This window comes from Trachypithecus francoisi, unplaced genomic scaffold, assembly GCF_009764315.1.
Source record: "Trachypithecus francoisi isolate TF-2019V2 unplaced genomic scaffold, Tfra_2.0 Lachesis_group10, whole genome shotgun sequence".
In the NCBI taxonomy this organism is placed as follows: Eukaryota; Metazoa; Chordata; class Mammalia; order Primates; family Cercopithecidae; genus Trachypithecus; species Trachypithecus francoisi.
In genome coordinates, this window is record NW_022681455.1 from 1,308,594 (window position 1) to 1,320,498 (window position 11,905).

Here is an 11,905-nt window from a genome sequence, read left to right on the forward strand (position 1 = left end):
TGAAACCGAAAACTATATAACCTCTTACAGAATGTTAGTGTTCAAAGTCTTAGTGTGACTTGATATCTTAGTGAGCTGCTTGGTTCCTTTCAATCCTTTTTTTTAGCGATGGGTTCAGTTGTTTTCCTACTGGAAGAGGCAGTTTTCTGTCAGCATCTCAATAAATAGTTTATTTCCCACTGAAACATGAGATATATAATTTATTTCCAGTAAGTTTGCTTGTTTCTTATAAGCATTAAAAATGTTCTAAATGACATTTTCTTGATGACTTCCCTTGCCAATGTTTATGTCAGTACTGCCACTAACAGCCTGAAGTCCATGGTGGAGCTCCTATTTTATTTCTCACATGTCACTAGTCCTTCTGTTTTCATAGTTACAGGAAGGGCAGTAGCTGAAGGCGCACTGACCACCACTACATGGGTCACTGTCTTATTTCCACCTGCCAGTTTTTCTTCTACCAACAGCAAAGTTTCCACACCACATTCTTGCTTTTTTGCCACTGCTTCTGATTTAACCTCCGGCCCCTTTATGACTACACTGGTAACTTGAGGAGGAGTCTGTCCAGATGCCTGCTGAGTAGGCACTGATAGTCTCATTACAGGTGTACCATGGGCTATTGAAACAGGGGTAACTGCTCTCACAGCCAATGGGGGCTCCAACAGTGTGAATGCTTCCTGATCCAATCAGATTTGACTTTGTCTGCAGTTGACACTGTGCAAGCTGTGTAGCTGGGATGGTAATAATTTTGGCAGGCTGCATGGTGATTTTGTCTCCGTTTTCAGTAGAAGCTGGCATCACAGCAGGGACTGCCTGAATGGCTGCCTTTGGAGAGGTGGCTGTTGTTGGACTCGTGCTGATTATTAATGGTGCACCTGCATTAAGTGACTGAACTGCCACAGCTGAAATTTTCTGGCCCCAATGATATCATTACAACAGGTACTTGCATTGCCACACAAACTGTCCTTGGAGCTGCTGTTGCTGATACATATGCAGTGATAGTAGGAGACCTGGATGAAGCATCGTGACCAGGGGAAGTGATATTCACAAATCTAGCCACACCCTTCTCTGCTCTGGAGCAGTTTCTAGGGGATGAATTTCTTCCACCACGAACAGAGGATGCTGCTTTCAGGAGACTTTCTGCAGACAGAGACACTCGTTCTCATAATTTTTCATCCATAGCTCCTGCTAAATCTTCATTACAGGTTTCACTTTTGTTATCGTCTATGACCACTATGTTTTGGGGCATATCCCTGAACTGACATACAAAGCCTCTGTCCTTCAACGTTTGCAAGAATTTCCCTTTGGTAGTAGTATCTCAAAGCTTGTCCCATGGTTTCATAGTTCATGTCTGGTTTATTCTTATGCTTTCCCCAAAGTTTCGAGACAGCTTTTGAATCCACCAGCTTGAATATGCCTTTTTCTCTCTGAGGCCATTTAATATACTGGGGACAAGTATTTTTATCTTGAAGTAGATCTAAAAGAAACTCCCACAAATAGGTTATGTTTCCTTTTCCTTCTCTCAGTTTCTTCTTTATACCTAACTCAGGAGACCCACTGGAAACTGGTGATTGCTGGGTGGTTTACGGCCAACTTTTTTCTTTTTCATTGGTTCACAGCTATCTGGTGATGTAGGAATAGGAGAGGCATCCATTGGTTCAGACTCTTCAGTTGACGCCTCCACTACAGTTTCTGTAATGACATCTGGCCTCATAGCGGCATGGATAAATTCCGGACTTGATACACAGGGAGGGACGAAAACTTCCACAGGACTTCTTGAATCCCTCAAGCAGGTAGGAGAGTCCACATGAAGCAGGGTTTCAGCAGCTTGTCTTCTCTGTACAGTGTACATTACTGCTGCGAACAGATGCTTCCACCCCCGAGATGAGCAGATCCAGCTGGTTCGGGGTCCCTCATGCAGAGAGACGTTGCCATGTCTATCCCGGGGCTGGAGCTGCTGCTTCACACTGACTTACACCGTGAGCGGTGGCGGCGGCAGGGGAGGAGGTGGGACCCGCAGCCGGAGACACACGCCGTGCAGTCGGTCAACACACGCTCACGCACACTCATGCACTGGCACACGCTCCAGTGCCCCAAAGGAAGCCGAGGCCGGCCCGCCTCCCACCGCAGGGCTGAGAAATCCTGCCACCTAACAGCAGGGCAGGAGACACAGCTGGCAACACCTTTATTTTCAAAAATCATCACTGGGGCCTGGAGCAGTGGCTCACGCCTGTAATCCCAACACTTTGGGAGGCCAAGGTGGGCAGATGACCTGAGGTCGGGAGTTCGAGACCAGCCTGGCCAACACAGTGAAACCCCGTCTTCACCAAAAATACAAAAATTAGCTGGACGTGGTTGTGTGTGCCTGTAATCTCAGCTACTCAGGAGGCTGAGGCAGGAGAATCGCTTCAACCGCAAGGCAGAGGTTGCAGTGAGCTGGGATCATGCCACTGCATTCTGGCCTGGGCAACAGAGCAAGACCGTCTAAAAAAAGAAAAGAAAAAACAATCAGGGAATACATTTTGTGCCATATGTATTGGGTGAACTGAGGAAAGGCTCCTTATGTGATAGTTCATGTATGCCTCATACCACCTCGTAAGATAAGGAATCGCAGACCGTTTTCCAGATGAAGAAATGAGATTTAGAAAGAACGTAATTTTAGAGCCACATGACCAGCAGGTCACAGACCCTGAACTGGAACCTGAGTATATCTGGCTTATGTTCTACTGCATATGCTATATCTTCCAGGAAGAAAAAAGTATTTACAATGTACTAAAAGGTCGTCATAGTTGGAAGGGACCTTATGGATAATCCAGGCAGAAGTCTCTCCCTTTTCGCATTAAGATATATAAAGCCAATTGCGTTAACTGAAAGAAGGGATCCCTGTCGTGGGATCCAAGATGACCCTGGTGGTGCTTGGAACTTGCTTTGCCCGGCAGCCGCTGTTCGCCAGTCCCCTCCTTGGCCCCAAGCCCCCCGGTGATTGCCACATGGCCTCACACTTAAGAGCTACACTTGTTACAGATTGTAATAATATAACATCGTTCTATGACGGATGTGCAAAAGCAGGCATCAGAAACCACTGACATTTATTATCACCATCTGTTACTATCACTAGGAAAGTTGGAAGCTGTCATTTTAAATTCAGATAAATCGGGTCTGAATGGCTGAACCCCCTTTGCTCAAAGCTCTGCTAAAGTGAAGCACGTATTAAATAGTGTTTCTAAATGACCATTGACCTGGCATTTTCCCAATCCAAGATGGTTTTCTGTTATTTATTTTTAATTATGTCACATCTATGAAACAGTTTGCCAAAAGCAAGGCCTTCAGCGACCTCTGAGCACTGAGTTCTGACCACACAGGAGGGAGCTCTGCAACAATTGTGTGTGTTTTCCGTGATCCCAGAGGACTGCCCTTCACCTCTGTGGAGAAGGCTCCTCCGCGGCACAGGGGCCCACCCGCCTCGAGGCACAGGCGAGACCAGAGCACATCTACACTCAGGTCTGGTGCTCCGGCCAGAAGCAGAAGCTGCCAATCGTACTGAGCCATACTTAATTAAGTAATCGTTTTATGAGGTGGACGGCAAATGCCCCAGGGGCCAACTCAAGGCCACAGGATTTATTGAGCTCTAACTGCAAACTGACAGTCCCCAGCACGCACACAACAGAGCCTGTATTACGGGAAAGTTAGTGTTGCGAGAGAATTCCTTCCAGGGAAAGTGAGGTGCCCATTATTCATTTGCACCATGAAGCACCAGCACCTCCAACAGGAGCCTGGGTGGACACCCGCAGAAGATATGCAGAATGAAAGATGGGGAGCAATGACCCGAAAGCATGCTCGGGGCTTGCCTGGTCAAGAGAGGCAGGAAGTGGTGGCTTGTAAAGAGGAGGGACCGTCACAAGCCATGAGCACCAGCAGTGGGATTTCGGTGGGGGAACAACTGAGGACAAGACAGGTCAGGGAGGGTGTGATCATTCACTATGGTTTCAAGAAGGAGAGGGCCAGAGCCAGTCACCCGTCCCCAAGTGTCACACTGGGAGGACACTTGGAGTGTAACTCCACTCCTCCATCAGCCAAATCAGCGCCAGGAAGCGGGAACGAGTGATGCAGGCAGCCAAAGGGGCCACTCACCCCTGGATCTCTGTGTCTAGCTGTTTAGCTGTGGGGAACGTTATTGAACATGGATTTTAAGACACACAAAATACTCTGCCAAAACTCCAAAGAAACACACTCGTAGACTTACAAGTCTCCAGAGTTTAGCCCATACAGGGGTCAGAAAGTTCATGAGAACCTAGAAGCATCTGCCTTTTTAGATTTTATGCTTCATCTTTTCTGACATCATCCTTGGGTAGCTGTCCCTGCAAGACCACCGGAAGAAAGACTGAACTTAAAGCAGTTGTTTCCTTGGAATGCTTATAAAAATATGAAGGCTTTGTGTGTTCTTTTTAAAAATCTGTGACATTGCAACCTGATTCAAAGCAAACACATAAAAAAAACACAAGGCTGATAGGTAAGAAAAAGACCTTAATGAGGGATCCTTAGAGATGCTCATGTATTGAAGCAGGTGGGTCAAGGCCGAGACCTTTCAAGGCCCTTGCAGGAGCTGGTTAGTGCTGAGGATAGTGGTCATCCCTTCCAGCTTGCCCAGGGCAGTATCATTTTATCCTGCTGTCCCGGGGTCATCATTAACACCATCCCCTTTCAGACTGAAAGGCATCCTGTAACCACAGAACTAGTTCAAACCAATTCAACCCTGTCCGTAACAAAATGTAATGAAATGTGGGCTGTTTTTCAGTGCAACAGACCCCCAGATTGCAAGTCATATAATCTGAGTGTGCCAGATGAACTGAGCAAACTCTATCCATGCTGACCGGAACATAAAAGCCAACCACAGGTGGAACCAAAATATTCAGACTGCAGAACAGAGAGCAAATTAAGAAGCAAGAGGTGCCATGTTTTGTTGCAGTACAAACTTTAGAGCCAAGGGCCCATCATTGCCCCTCTGCATGACCCAGTTGGATCCCACCTCGTGGCATCTTCCTGTCTCCTCCATAGTTACCCTCTGCCTATAAAACCTGCCCCCAGACTTTGGCTGGGGGAGATGGATATGAGTATCCTCTCCAGTCTCTTTGCCAGTCCATTCACAATAAAGCTTTTTCTTTTCTCAAAAGCCCATGCCATAGCATTGGTATCTATGTGTGTTGGGAAGCAAGCCCATCGCTCAATGACATCCCAGTTTGGACAACAAATTCTGCAATCATCTGGATCTGGGAATCAGACCTGGAGCCCTGACAGTTTCTCATCCTCCAGGTGAAGCCTCCAGCAATGACCACCAACCTGGCACCCTCGACTCGCCTTGGTTCCAAAGCAGGCAGTGGTGATTAACAGTCCAAGGCACACCTGAGGCCCGAAGCCATGTCAGCTCCTGTGCTGACCAGAGTAGCTGTGTCTGCCCCATGTGACAGTGGAGTTAGCCATGCAGCCTCCCTGGGGAGGATGGCATTTTGGTGATGGGAGGAAGCACCCCCCACTTTGTGACTTGAAGGTCAAGAGAGTGCTCATTCCCAGCCCAGCTAAGGAGTCCTCTTTAACCTTGTAACAGCCATCAGCCTACTTGGTTGTCATGGAAATACAAACCAAAGATCCCTCTTTCTCATTAGGATCCAATCACACTTCTGGCATCTTAGGGAGAAACTTTGGGAATAGCCAGGCATCATGGTGGTGAGCACTTGCAGTCCCAGCTGACTCAGGAGGCTGAGGCAAGAGGATTGCTTGAGGCCAGGAGTCGTAGGCTGCAGTGAGCAATGATTGTGCTACTGCACTCCGGGCTGGGCAACAAAAAGAGACCATGTGTCTAAAAAGTAAATAAATAACTAATTTAAATTCAAAAACAAACAAAGGAGTTTGTTGCTCTCTTGCATCATAGTCTAGATGAATGTTCTAGTTTGACAGGTGGTTCTGGGCCACGCAGTCATTCAGGGCCCCAGGCAGAGAGCATCTCTGCTATCTTTGGCCCATGACTTCCAGGGTAGCTGTGGCCATTGCCACCTCAGTACGGAGGGAGCAGAGAGGATGGATGATACACTCCCATTGCTTTATGGGCCCCAGTATGGAAATGGCCCACGTTATAGGAAGAATTTAGCTAAGTTGGCCCAAGTACTACAGAGAGGACTGGGAGAGGTTGTACCTGGCTGGTATCCAGATCCCAGGTAGAATTTATTTTTATGAATGAGGGGAAGAGTGGATGTTGGCTTACGACTAGCATTTTCCATCACAAAGGTGATACTTCCTTCCCCTTAGGCTGTTGCAACAAGTAGGTTAGATTAAATGTGCCCAGCACCTACTGGTATTCAAGAAATGGGAACTCTTCCTCTTCCTATTTCTAACATGCTCTTGTCTGGTCTTCAGTCTGTAAATACCTTGCCTATGCTGGTCATTTCCAAAATTACATGACTAGCTCTAAATTCTCCCTTGAGCTCTAGCTCTAAATATCCAACTGACCTCTTGTCATACCCACTTGGATATGTAATAAACATAACAAATTTAGTATGTACATATGTTGAAATTTATCAAATCATGCATTTTAAATATGTGTAGTTTATTGTGTGTCAATTACACCTCAATGAAATGGTTTTGAAATAACGATATGGACAATGATATGGTGTCTTTTCCCCCTGAAAGACACCGTTCCCCAGTTGCCATCATTTCAGCAAATGGCACCACACAGCTGCCCATTTCAAAACCTGAGATCTCCTCCTCGGATCCTGTCCCCTCCTTACTCCCACATTCAACCTGTGGCAGTCCTGTCTGTGCCGTGTCACAGGCCACCTGCTTCTCCCTACTCATTCCCATGGCCCTGGCCGGGGCTACCAGCATCTGCTCAGTTCCTGCAACAGCCTGCCTGCTGGGACCCTGTCTCCACACTTGCAGCCCTCCAGTCCCATCTGTGTGTGTATATGGTGAGATACAAACAATATCAAATGTACTGTCTTAGCCATTTTTAAGAGTACAGATCAGTGGCATGAAGCACATTCACTTGGTTGTCCAACTATCACCATCATCCCTCTCCAGGACTTTTTCATCTCCCCAGACCGAAACTCTGTTCCCATTAAACACCAGCTCACCATTCCCTTCACTCCAGCCCCTGGCCACTACCACTCTACTTACTTTCTCAATGAATTTGACTACTCTGGATACCTCATATGTGTGGGATCATACAGCATTTGTCCTTTGGTGTCTGGTATATTTCAGTGAGCATGACATTCATGCAAGTTGTGGTATGTGTCACATGTCCTTTTTTTTGAAGACTAATATTCCATTGTGTAGATAGACCACATTTTGTTTACTCATTCATCTGTCAATGGACATGGGCTGTTTCCACCTCTAGGCTATCGTGAATAATACTGCTATAAACATAGCAGGTACGTAGCTGTTCGAGCCCCTGCTTTCAGTTCTTTTGAGTATCCTGAGAAGTGGAATTGCTGGATCTTATGGTAGTTCTAGGCTTAACTTTTTGAGGAACCACCATACAGTTTCCCAACCACAGCTACCCCATGTTACATTCCTACTAACACTGCACAAGAGTCCCAGTTACTCCACACCCTCACCAACACTTGCGGTTTTTTGTTTGTTTGTTTGTTTTATGATAGCCATCCTGATGGGTATGAAATTGGATCTCATTGTGGTTTTGCTGTGCATTTCCCTAATGATTGGTAATGTTGAGCATTTCTTCATATGTTTATTGGCCATCTGTATATCTTCTTTGGAGAAATATATATTCAAGTCCTTTGATCATTTTTCAATTGTTTTCTTGCTGAGTTTTAAGTTTATCCTTTAAAGCATAAATCAGATATAGCCATCTCCCATTTCACCCCCTTATCATGGCTTTCCACTGCATTTAGAATGCAATCCAGTCTCCTTCTCTGGTTACTAGCTACCTCCAAACAACCTCTCAGCACTTCCCTGCTGGCTCCCTGAGCAACCCCTAGGGCCTCCTTTCTCTTCAGTGGCACCAAGCTCTTTCCCAGCTCTCCCTCCCAGCCCTGACCATCACAGCACAGAGAGGTCTTCCCTGACTGCCTGAGCTATCTGCCTCAGGAAAAGGCGTGGCATTATTCTCAGTGCATCATCTTATTTATCACAACCTTACAATCGTGGTTGCTCTTATCATTTTGTCCTTTCACACCATCTCCCTCCTCACATAGCTCCTCAATGTATGTGTCTTGCCTGTCTCAGTCACGATACCTGATGTCTGCTCAGAGCAGGCTGAAATAAGTATGCGTTAAATGAATGAATTAATCTTCTATTACTCTCCTGTCACTATCAGCACTAGTTCTGCTCCTACCATTTCTACTATTTATTGAGAATCTCTGTGTGTCAGGCACTGTACTGGGCAACTTCACATTCATTAATACCCTCCAAATCTCTGAAAATCAGGCATGTTGTCCAAACTGGGATCGTCATTTTCAATCTCTAAAAATCAGGCAAAATCTCTGAAAATATGGAATGCGCATGCCCATTCCATAGATACGTCTCAAGTTATTAAGAAACATGTCCAAGGTGGCAGAGTATAATAGCAGAAAAATCCAAATCTTTCCACCTTCAGAGCTCATAGCTTTTTTTGACACAGGAGCTCAAAATTGGCTTTCTGCTGTTTCATGCAAACTGACCAAGGAGACAGCAGAGGTCACCTTTAAACTGTCCATTGAGGAAAGCTTTGGAAATAAATGCTTACACCTATGAGGACAGTTTGCCACTCTGCCTCCCTGTGTCCCCCTCCCTTACTCAACTCATCTGACCCTCTTCCTCCCAGCTCAAGCCCTGCCTCCTCCTCCAAGAAACTCACCCAGCCGTGGGTTCCCTCTCAGCCCACAGTGCTTCCTCCCTCCTTGGAGTCCCCTGAACCCACAAGCCAGAGCTGCCTGGTTTGTCTCAGCATGGTCCCAATCTGCTGACCAGTCACAGGGCTTAACCTCAGCCTTCTCACCGGACTACAGACCTGAAAAGAGAAGAAACCCCTCCACATAAAGCCAAGCAAAGACCAGAAAGCAGAAGGAAGGGAGACCAGATTTGCCTGGATGACCTCTCTAACAGACTCGCTGCGCTCGGTTGAAACTTCCTCACTGGTCTGTGCACACAATGGAATGTTACTCTGCTTTAGGAAGGAAATTGGTCAAAACTCCCGTGCTGATCAGTAGTGGGATTACGCCTGTGAACAGCCACTGTGTTCCAGCTGGGGCAACACAGCAAGACCTCATCTCATAAAAAAGGAAGGGAATCCTGTCACACATCTCAACGTGAATGAACCTTGAGGATGTTATGCAAAGTGGAATAAACCAGATACAAGAAGACAGATACTATACAAGTCCACTCCAGGTTCCTAGAGTGCACTGCACACTTAAAAATCGTTAAAAGGGTGATGTTTATGATATATATTTTACCACACAAATAATATACGTGTGTGTGTGTGTGCATATATATATCTATTAAAACGTCCTGAGTGGAGTAGGGCTCAGCTGGCAGAGGTGCACCGCCTTGCTTGGTTTCCATTCCTCTTTAAAGAAGAGGCGCTTGCATCTGCAGGAATTCTTAGGGTCAGCGCTGCATTGCACCCCCCGGCTGGCCAGCGCGGGATGCGGGTGGGGAAATAGTCACTACAGTCCGGAGTCTCTAATCCTCCCCTTCTCCTTCCCAGGCCCATTTCCCTGACGAAGTTTCATTCCACTGTTCCTGGGCATCTCCAGGGGTGTCTAGTTTGAACAAGAAAAGGAATGTTCTGGATGGCTGGTCCTGGGCGCTCACCGGGGAACGAAAGTGAACCACTCTTTCGCACACAGGCTGCTTTGCGTCCAGCCACTCTTGGGCTGCCCTGAGTGGTGTCCTGGTGGTCCGTGGAGTACACGGGAAAGTCCAGCAGACAAACATTATCAAAGTCAGACATTATGTCAGCTGTACAAACCCATTTTCTCTAAATACTTAATGGTAACTTATGGGGAAAAAAAACACAAAAAACAAAAAACCAGAAAAGCTGCTTAAAGCCAGCCAACGTTCTCAGTCTCAGAGAAGCGTGTGGAAATCCCCAGGCTCAGCAGCCCTCTCCCTGCACGTGCAGAGTCCGGGTCTCCCTCCTGTGTGAATACAGGGAAGCGGGAACACTGGGTCTAAAAACAGATGCGATTCCCGGGCGCTTAAACCAAACTACATTCACTTTGGTTTAAAAGGTGAGGGGTCTGGTGCGATCCACCCCGGAGCCCCAGAGGGCAGGGTCTGAGCTGCAGAAACCCCGGCTGTGCCGGGACGGCCCTGACTCCAGCGACGCTAGAGGGCACCAGTGCCCAGCACCCGCGCCCAGCGAGCCGGCGCCTCCGGGATGGCTGAACCGCGGGCTGGGGCGGGCGGCGGGAGAGGCGTGGAAACCCGTGCCGCGGCCTGGATGACCCTGGAGGGCGAAACAGTGAACCCAGCCAATCACCAGAGCACAACTACGGCGTCCCTCCACTGACCACCCACGCATCTGTCATTCTGTTCCGCTTTGCCGTAGAAAAATACCATAGACTGTAGCTTCTCAGTGACAGAAATTCAGTTCTCATTGTTCGGATGCTGGGAAGTATGAGATCAAGGGACGGGGTGCCCGGCGCAGGTCCTCTCCCTGGTCCCTGCTGTCTTTTCACTGCAACCTCACATGGTGGGAGGGGCCGAGGACCCCTCAGGGTCTCTTTTATAAGTCCATCAATCCCATTCATTAGGGCCCTGCCCCATCACCTGACTGTACTGTCGCCCAAAGGCCCCGCCTCCTAAGACTATCACTTTGGGGGTCAGGATATCAACATGCAACTTTGTGGAGAAAGGGGGTGCAGCATGAACATTCAGTCCGTTGCACTACAGTAAGTCAGACTCGTGGAGACAGGAGGTAGAATGGTGGTGACGGGGCTACAGGAGGGGGAAATGGCGAGTTAGTGTTTCCTGGGGACAGAGTTTCAGTTTTGCAAGGTGAAAAGTTCTGAACACGGATGGTGGTGATGGCTGTGCACTATTATGAGTATACTTACTGCCACATTGAACTGCACACTTAAAAATGGTTAAAGGCTGGGCGCGGTGGCTCATGCCTGTAATCCCAACACTTTGGGAGGCCAAGTGGGTGGATCACTTGAGGTAAGGAGTTGGAGACCAGCCTGGTCAACATGGTGTAACCCTGTCTCTACTAAAAATACAAAAATTAGCTGGGCGTGGTGGCACGAGCCTGTCATCCTAACTACTGGGGAGGCTGAGGCACGAGAATCACTTGAACCCAGGAGGCGGAGGTTGCAGTGAGGTGAGATTGCACCACAGCACTCCAGCCTGGGCAACATAATGAGACTCCATCAAAAAAAAAAAAAAAAAATTAAGATGGTAGATTTTATGTTATGTGTATTTTAACACAATAAAAAATCAAAGGTAGCTAATTCACATTCTGCCCCAATTTCAGAGAAACATGTGGGCAAAGACAGGGAGGGGTGACTGTCGGTGCTGCCCAGGCCCTGCTGCCTTCCAGATCTCTGGCACCAGGGCTCTTTCTAACTCCCTCCCCGGAAGAGGACATCAGCGACTTGCACAGGCCCCTTCCTGGGCCTGCCTGAACTGCCGGGGGCAATGGTTGTGGAGAGAACCCAGTGCGTGGGCAGGGAGCAGGCAGCATGCCCCCCTCCCATTCCACTCCAGCATATCACTCTTGTTGCAACACAGCACGAGTGTTCCCACACTTCGTTTAATATTCACGCGTTATAGAGTGCTTCCTCCAGCTCCTCAGTCTTCAGGACAGCCTGGACTCCAGGACTGGTGGTGAGAAGCAGCAGAAATAACAAGCAACTCTTGGGGACCTCTGGCTCCCTGGCCCAATTTGCTGGCCCCTGGTTGCTTAAGGGAGTCCTGT

General features: G+C 47.8%; 1 pseudogene; it reads right to left on the reverse strand.

Annotated features, from left to right (window-relative positions):
* Positions 1 to 335: 335 nt before the first annotated feature.
* On the reverse strand, positions 336 to 3,546 carry LOC117088286 (annotated as a pseudogene).
* Positions 3,547 to 11,905: the final 8,359 nt, after the last annotated feature.